We start from the raw sequence: 9,641 nt of genomic DNA on the forward strand, positions 1-9,641 counted from the left end.
TTTTGAACTTCCAATCTCATGCACAAGGCCTTCTCACACAGCCTTCTCTCTCAAATAAAAATATTGTGCACGCCCCATCTTCTTTTTTCTTTTAAAACAGTGCAACCATGTCTTTATCGCGTGAGAGGATAAAGCTAGGTGGTTGCTCACTTGAACTCAAATCGAATTTGAATTCAAATGCCAACCAACTTATCCTTATCCACTCATGGCATGAGAAGGGAGGGGTTTGGGCTTCTTTGTGCATGGAGAGTTTACATGAGAAACTTTTTCTCGTGTGGAGGAAGTGGCGCACAAGCGGATAAGGTGGCGCATGGAATTAGTTGTCCATTCAAATTCAAACTTCATTTGAATTTGAATGGCCAACCAACCATCTTTATCCACTCAGATTGTGCACACAGGAGGGTCGTGGGAAAGCTTCTACATGGGAGAAAATTCATGAGAACTCATTTCTCATGAATTCAAATAGGTGCAGGTGAGGTGAGGTGGCGTAGGGAGATAAGTCAAGGTGGTTTCAAACCTAATTGAACCAACCTTATCAAAATAGGTTAGGCACAATTATACTAAGTTAAACCCAACACAATTAGGCTTAATTAAGCTTAATAAAATTTTAATCAAATTATGAATTGACTAAGTCCAACCCCTGCTCAGATCAGGGACCAAACCACCTCGATGATTAGGTCAACTCTTAACCTAATCGGGTCAAATCCAACTGAATCCAATTCAATTGGACTTGATCCAAAAATAATTACTCAATCAAATTGAGTTAATTAGCGATCAAATCATTAATTAAACCTCTCATAAATACTGAGTCCAAATCGGATGGACAATCGGGCATCAAAGTCCATCGATATGAAACCTTGATCGAAGAGTCCCAAACCAATGGAACTCTTGACCCTGGTACCTAAAATGTGTAGAACTCATGATCAGAGAATCTTGATTCTCAATCACAGAGTCTCTGAGCATTAAGACTCTTGGTCGAAGAGTCTCAGTCTAGTGAGACTCTTCACCAGCCATCAGATCAGATAGGAACCTCTAATGTGTGTGACCCCGCAGGTTCGAACCTAAGCCGGTAGTACAGAAACCAATTCCTGTACTAATCGAAGTGACCATCTAGCAATGGTACCCGATATTCGGATAGGTCGAATAGTTGCAATCGCAATATTCAAAACCTATGCAAATATGGTTACTGTATAATTCATCCCTTTTGACCTCTGTGTATATGACGACTCAGGGTTAAACTGTCAACCCTGATCAGATCATCCGAATCGTGTTCAAGTCAAACAGTCCTGTAACTCCTCACTAAGACTACCCTAGCCAAGGTTTTACTAAATTGAAACACGACTGTACATAGCTCCTGAACTGGAGTGGTCAATCCCATCTTGACACACGCACCGACAAGTCAAGTAGTTGACTACACCCAGTAGCCTTCTGTCACTGAATTAGAAATTCAGGTAGTCCAGTGCCTAAGTGCAGTGAGTTGCTTGCAAGTCACTGTGGCAGTCTCAAGTCGAAGGGACAGTTATACCCATATCCCATTGGAGCAAATCTTGACAGTAGAAAAAGCTCCAGAGTCGATCACATTCAGTGTAGATGTACCCTTACATCTCATCTGTATGCCATACCAGTGTCTCCACACTCCTTGGTTAAGAGGACAACCAACCCATATGGCACACAACGACCTATGCTTGATAAACATTGTTGTCCTTGGTAACAACGTATCATTTGATCGCAAACAGGTTTAAGGACTAAATGACAAATCATCCTTTGTCGAGTCTAAATAGTCCTACGGACTTCACCACAACACAGGAGTTCATTAGAAGATGAAATAATTTGTGATGAAAAATATCAAAATAACTTTTATTTATTTATAATTCATATACTAATACAAGAAAGAGCACAACCATCAACAGGCTGACGATTGGCTTTGGGATACTATTCCCAACAATCTCCCACTTGACCTAAAGCCAATCGGTGCAGTATCTAATACCCATCTTCGACTTGAAGTCATAGAACTCCTTCACCGCAATGACTTTAGTGAATGGGTCGGCCAGGTTCTCCTTTTCGTCGATCTTCTGAAGGTCGACGTCACCTCTATCCATGATTTTTCGGATGAGATGGTAGCGGCGCAGAATATGCTTCATCCGCTGGTGTGCCTTCGGTTCCTTCGCCTGAGCAATGGCTCCAGAGCTGTCACAGTAGACAGAACTGGACCAATAAGAAAGGGTGCAACTCCGAGCTTGGTGATGAATTTTCTCAGCCACACCATTTTTTTGACAGCATCTGATGCAGCGACATACTCTGCCTCGCAAACTGAATCAGTCACAGTGTGCTGCTTGGAACTCTTCCAACAAACAGCCCCACCATTAAGGGTAAAAATAAATCCCGATACACTCTTGCTGTCATCGTGATCAGACTGAAAACTAGAGTCTATAAACTCTATAAGTCTCAAGTCTGATTCATCATAAACAAGCCACTGGTCCTTAGTATTTCTTAAATACTTCAGGATGGTTTTAACAACTTTTCAGTGATTCTCTCCTAGATCAGATTGGTATCTACTCACTACCCCTAGTGAGTATTCCACATCTGATCGTGTACATATCATGACGTGCATGATAGATCCCACTGCCGAAGCATATAGAATTCTACCCATACCTCTCTCTCTTGAGGTGTTGTCGGACAATCCCTCTTCGAGAGAGAAATTCCATGGCCTATCGGTAGATAGCCTTTCTTAGAATTTTCCATGCTGAACCTCTTCAGCATAGTATCAATGTACGTGGACTGGAATAAGCCAAGCAATTTTTTAGATCTATCCCTATAGATCCTCATCCCTAGGATGTAGGAAGCTTCTCCCAGATCCTTCATGGAGAACTGTGATGACAACCAAATCTTTATTTCCTATAATACAGGGACATCATTCTCGATTAAGAGAATATCATCCACATATAATACAAAAAATACCACTACTGGATTATTAGTCCACTTATAAATGCAGGGCTCTTCTTCGTTCTTAACGAAGCCATACGTCTTGATCATCCTATCAAAACGTATGTTCCAACTCCGAGATGCCTGCTTAGGTCCATAAATGGACCTCTGCAGTCTGCACACCTTAGACTCATCTGTGGATGTGAACCCTTTAGATTGTATCATATACACCTCTTCGTCCAGCTCTCTATTTAGAAAAGCTGTCTTCACATCCATCTGCCAGATTTCATAGTCCAGATGGACAGCTATCGCAAGCATAATCCTAATGGATTTGAGCATTGCCACAGGAGAAAATATCTCGTCATAGTCTATACCATAATGTTGACGATATCCCTTGACAACCGGACAGACTTTATAGGTTTCCACCTTTCCGTCTGCACCCCTCTTCCTCTTAAAGACCCACTTACACCCTATGGATTTTACTCCTTCGGGTGGGTCAACCAATGTCTACACATCGTTGACCTTCATGGACTCCATTTCGGATTTCATAGCCTCTAGCCATTTCTCAGAGTCAGATCTCTGCGTTGCATCCATGTAGGTGATCGGATCCTCATCGTTTTCATCAAGTTTGACAAGATCGCCGTCTCAGACCAAAACCATAATATCTGTTCGGTTGATGTGGTACTCTACCAGACCGCCTTAAGGGTGCAGGAATAATGGGCTTCGAATCTGATCTAATCAAATTCGATTCAGATTCAGCAACTTGTGTCAGTTTTTCCACCTGCCGAACTTCCTCAAGTTCGACCTTAGAGGCAATAGTCCCTTCACCAAGGAACTCCTTTTCCAAAAAGATTGCCTTAAGGCTGACAAACACCTTTTGCTCATCAGCTAGGTAGAAATAATACCCTTTGATCTCTTTTGGGTACCCTATGAAATAACACTTGTCAGACCTAGGTCCAAGCTTGTCCGTAATTAAACGTTTAACATAAGCCAGACACCCCCAAACCCTAAGGTGCGAGAGTACTGGCTTACGTCCTATCCATATCTCACAAGATGTTTTGGTTATAGACTTAATTGGAATCCTATTTACAAGGTAACAAGCTGATTCGAGCGCATATCCTCAAAGGGAGATCGACAGACCAGCAAACTCCATGGATCGAACCATGTCCAACAAGGTTCGATTCCTCCTTTCAGACACACCATTATGCTGTGGTGTTCCAAGAGGAGTCCACTGAGAGAGAATCTCATTCTCTCCAAGATATGTCAGAAACTCATTGAAAAGGTATTCACCTCCTCGATCAGATCGAAGAGTTTTAATACACTTTTCAATTTATTTTTCTACCTCATTTCAAAATAGTTTGAACATTTTAAATGACTCCGACTTTTGCTTCATTAAGTAGACATATCCATATCTTGATAGGTCATCTGTGAAGGTTATGAAGTAGAAATATCCACCTCTTGCACTTGAGCTCATGGGTCCACATACATCAGAATGTATCAGACCCAAGAGTTCACTGGCTCGCTCACCTTTTTCAGTAAAAAGTGATTTGATCATCTTTTCAAGAAAACAGAACTCACAGGTTAGAAGTGATTCATAATCACCAACTTCAAGAATTCCTTCTTGAGCCAACCTGTTTATCCTGTTCTTATTGATATGACCTAGCCTACAGTGCCAAAGGTAGACTTCTGACATATTTTTCATTGTAGGACGTTTATCAGAGGTTTGAACCATATTAACAGGCTATGATAGTAAGTAAATTCTATTATTTAGTTATCCAACAAACATTGTAACACCATTCAAAATGATATTGTAAATATTTTTTTTATTAAAAATTCATAATTGTACATGGCCAAAAGGCCTAAAGAAATAATATTTAATAAAAAACTTAGACAATAGTGATATTTACTCAAAATTATATTACGAGAGTTGATTACAAGGTTTATGATTCCTAAAGCTAGAACTGGAACTTTGCTTCCATCTCCAACATTTAGGAACCTCTCGCCTTCATCAAATCTCCTACTGACCTGTAGACCCTACATCAAATTACAGATATGATAAGGGCTTTCGATATCCAATACCCAGGCAGTAGTATCACAAATGAAAAAGTTGCAAGGTGTTATCATATAATTATCTTGCTTCTTTTTCGGCCTGTTCGGGTCCAGGGAGGCAATGTATAGAGGACAGTTTCTCTTACAGTGCCCCTACTTCTTACAAAAAAAGCACTCTGCCTGGCTCTGGTCGGGCTTGCGCTTCTTGGTCTGACCCTGTGCAGACGTCCCAGCATGCGGCTGCACCTTCTTATTCTTCTTCTTCTTGTTCTTTTTCCCTTTCTCAAAGGGTCGACGACCAGAAGAAGACCCTCCCACAACATTCACTGACTCCTTATGGAGCTGGTGGTCCTTCTCAAAGTTCTGCAGCAACCCCAACAAGCCGTGGTAGTTCACTGCAGGCTTTGTCATCCGAAAATGAGTGAGGAAGGGAGGAAAGGACTTGGGCAAAGAATTAAGGATCGCATCCTTACCGAGCTGCTCGTGCAAGGGAAAGCCCAGTTTACTTAGGCGCTCAATCATTTCAATCATGTACAGTACATGATCAGTGACTGAGGCCCCATCCCTCATCCGAGCATTGAAAATGGCACAACTCGTTTTGTGCCTTTCAACATCGTCAGGCGTGCCAAAAGAGTCGTTCAACATTTGAAGCATCTCCTGCGGCTGGGCGTTCTCGAACCTGCGGCTGAATTCATCATTCATTGCCGCCAGCATTATGCACCGAACGGTGGTGCGATCGTTGAGCCACTTCTGGTAAGTGTCTCAGACCATCCCTCTTGCGTTTGGGACTGGCTCCTCAGGTGCTGGATCCATTACTACATAAAGGATCCGCTCATGCTCAAGGATGATTTTCAATTTTCGATACCAGCTATCGAAATTAGGTCCCATGAGCTTGTCATTATCTAATAATGACTGGAGCGACAGGGTATGGCCATAGCTGCATAAAGAAAAATCAAACCTTTATTAGTATATAAATTATTAATACTAAAGACTTGGACTTTAGTCTAAAGTTTCTTCCAGTATTTTTACGAACTGGTAGCCTCAACCTCCAATTCGAAGAATTATTTTAATTTCTTAGTGGGTACTAGAATCCACACAGACCACACACGAGCCCAACTTTGGTTGGTCAACCCATGTCATCTATGGGTAGGTTTATAACCAGTTGTTTCTCTAAACAACTTCTAGTAATTAATTTTGCCCCAGAACCTAATCAATAGGCTTTGGCCTCCACTGAAAAAATCTGGTTAGGTCCAACCATTAATATGACTCGATTTGGTGAATCTGACCAATAAATGATCAGACCCGACTTTGGCCGGCTAACTTGACCACCATCAGAAAGACTCAACCAAATGATCATATTATGAATGATAATTCCATTAGTCAATAAGCACTAGGCCTTTGGGCCTCCAGTGATTATTAAACTAATGGACTCATTATCACTCACTTAATGGGAGGCTATGACTTAATTATCACTATAACTTAATCATTTTTAGGGACCTAATAAGTTTTGAGGATTTTATTAAAGGATAGAAGAGAAAAAATTAACTAGCCAATTTCAATCCTCTCACTGACTTCACCAAGTCAGATTAAAAAGGATTTAATAAAAGCCGGCATTAGGAGCACCAAAATCAGTCACACTGATTTACCTAATGACATGGGTGAGTCCTAATCATCAAGTGATCTAATCAAAACCTAACTCACTAGGTTGGCCAGGTAAGTGAGATCAGTGGTGAGGATATGCCATTAACTCATCAGAGATCGAATCAATGCGAGTAGCTCCCACTTAAAAACCACTGGTCAGACTGTCGAACTTACCTTAGACACCAATCGGTTCATTAGTTTTAATTTGATCAACTTAGTAAATAGGGTTCCATCATGTAGCCATGAATTAAGTCCATCTTGATCTAGTTAAAGACATGGACCCATTCAATTATAACTATTGGAGTTGAGTCTAGAGTGTCCTTGACCTAATCTAATTCAACTTTTGATTAGATTTGATCAATTACTCTAATTTAGTCTATTTCTTTAAGCTAACCTTAGGTCTAACCCAATTATGGACCTAATCCATCTAACCCATTGACCCACAAGTTTATGGAATTATCTTAGGTCTTAATTCATAATTCTAGACCAATTAGACAATACTTAATTCTTTTAAGTATTTAGACTGATGGGTCAAGGTTTGACATTTCAAAAATAATTTTTAAATTTGAAAGGTTTTATTTTCTATTCATCAAATGTGTTGACTCATTTCACAAACGGATCAGCACATTTCATAAACAGCAATCCTATTACTAATTACATAACAGAAAATAACTCAATCAAAATAAATCATGAATATTCTTTTAGATCTAATCTAATACATTCATGATAAATTTTATAATTAAACTTTTATAATTAAGTCCTTTCGCTGCTTCATCTGTATGGGATATAATCGCATCGGCACCCTTACCGCCATAGGAGAATCCCATCGAATGGGAGGAGAGGGTCATTAAACCCTACTTTTCTCCTATGACTGGATGACCACGGCAACCAACCCAATTAGACTACTTGCTACTTAGATCAAGTATATCTAAATATACCAATTTCAAAATTTAAATTTCAAATTTTAAATTTTAAATTTCAAATTTTGAATTTCAAATTTCAAACAAATTTTAAATTTTAAATTTTTGAATTTTAAATTTTGAATTTTAAATTTTGAATTTTAAATTTAAAATTTCAAATAAATTTTAAATTTTTGAATTTTGAATTTCAAATTTTAAAATTTAAATTTTAAATTTTAAATTTTAAATTTTAAATTTTAAATTCAAATTTCAAATTTAAACTTTTAGATTACTACTTAATCTATGCATGTAAATATATATTATATTTTAGAACCTGCTTTGATACCTTTTGAAGTGAATTTCAGTACAGGGGTAAAACGATAATTTTAAAACTTTATCAAAATTATAATTTTACAGTAGAATTTATTAATTAATCTAATTAATTAGCATATATTAATCCTATATAAGGATCTAAATATGATATATATAGCATGCATTTAAATTTAAAGTTTTGAATTTTTTACAATAAATATTTTACTGTTATGTGTTTAGAACACATTATCTTCGTGCAGGTAGTCGATCGCTGCAGTCTGATCATCATCGAAAAGATTTGATCATCGTAATATAGCACACAGTATGTCTGGCCTCTGTGGATCATCCACATGAAGCTTTCGGTCTGATCAGCTCCTCACGAATGCTAGTTCGTTGCAGAACCCTTTCGACGGCTAATACTGATCGAACTTCTTCGATCTTGATCTACCGACTCTTTGGATGCTTCAGATCTTTAGCAGATGTTCTTGAGAGGTTGATGAAGCTCTCTTTAAAATTTGGTGGGCTCATAACACTCGTAGCTCACATTCTCACTTCCCAAATCCTAGGCAGAAACCCTAGGGTACTCACAGAAAACCCTGCGCCCACTTTCTTTCTTTTCTTTTCTTTTCTCTTGAAATTTTTTGAACTTTCAATCTCACGCACAAGGCCTTCTCACACAGCCTTCTCTCTCAGATAAAAATATTGCACACACCCCATCTTCTTTTTTCTTTTAAAATAGTGCAACCGTGTCTTTATCGCGTGAGAGGATAAAGCTAGGTGGTTGCTCACTTGAATTCAAATCAAATTTGAATTCAAATGCCAACCAACTTATCCTTATCCACTCATAGCATGAGAAGGGAGGGGCATGGGCTTCTTTGTGCATGGAGAGTTTACATGAGAAACTTTTTCTCATGTGGAGGAAGTGGTGCACAAGTGGATAAGGTGGCGCATGGGATTAGTTGTCCATTCAAATTCAAACTTCATTTGAATTTGAATGGCCAACCAACCATCTTTATCCACTCAGATTGCACACACAGGAGGGGCGTGGGAAGGCTTCTACATGAGAAAAAATTCATGAGAACTCATTTCTCGTGAATTCAAATAGGCACAGGTGAGGTGAGGTGGCGCAGGGAGATAAGTCAAGGTGGTTTCAAACCTAATTGAACCAACCTTATCAAAATAGGTTAGGCACAATTAGACTAAGTTAAACCCAATACAATTAGGTTTAATTAGACTCAATAAAATTCTAATCAAATCAGGAATTGACTAAACCCAACCCCTGATCAGATCAGGGACCAAACCACCTCGGCGATTAGGTCAACTCTTAACCTAATCGGGTAAAACCCAACTGAATCCAATTCAATTAGACTTGATCCAAAAATAATTACTCAATCAAATTGAGTTAATTAGTGATCAAATCATTAATTAAATATCTCATAAATATTGAGTCCAAATCGGATGGGTAATCGGGCATCAAAGTCCATCGATATGAAACCTTGATCGAAGAGTCCCAAACCAATGGGACTCTTGACCCCGGTACCCAAAATGTGTAGAACTCGTGATCAGAAAATCCTGATTCTCAATCATAGAGTCTTCGAGCATTAGGACTCTTGGTCAAAGAGTCTCAATCCAGTGGGATTCTTCACCAGCTATCAGATCAGATAGGAACCTCTAATGTGTGTGACCCCGCAGGTTCGAACCTAAGCCGGTAGCACAGAAATCAACTCCTGTACTAATCGAAGTGACCATCTAGCAATGGTATCCGATGTTCGGATAGATCGAATAGTCACAATCGCAACATTCAGAATCTACGTGAAT

This window comes from Elaeis guineensis, chromosome 1 (genome assembly GCF_000442705.2).
Source record: "Elaeis guineensis isolate ETL-2024a chromosome 1, EG11, whole genome shotgun sequence".
NCBI classification, from domain to species: Eukaryota; Viridiplantae; Streptophyta; class Magnoliopsida; order Arecales; family Arecaceae; genus Elaeis; species Elaeis guineensis.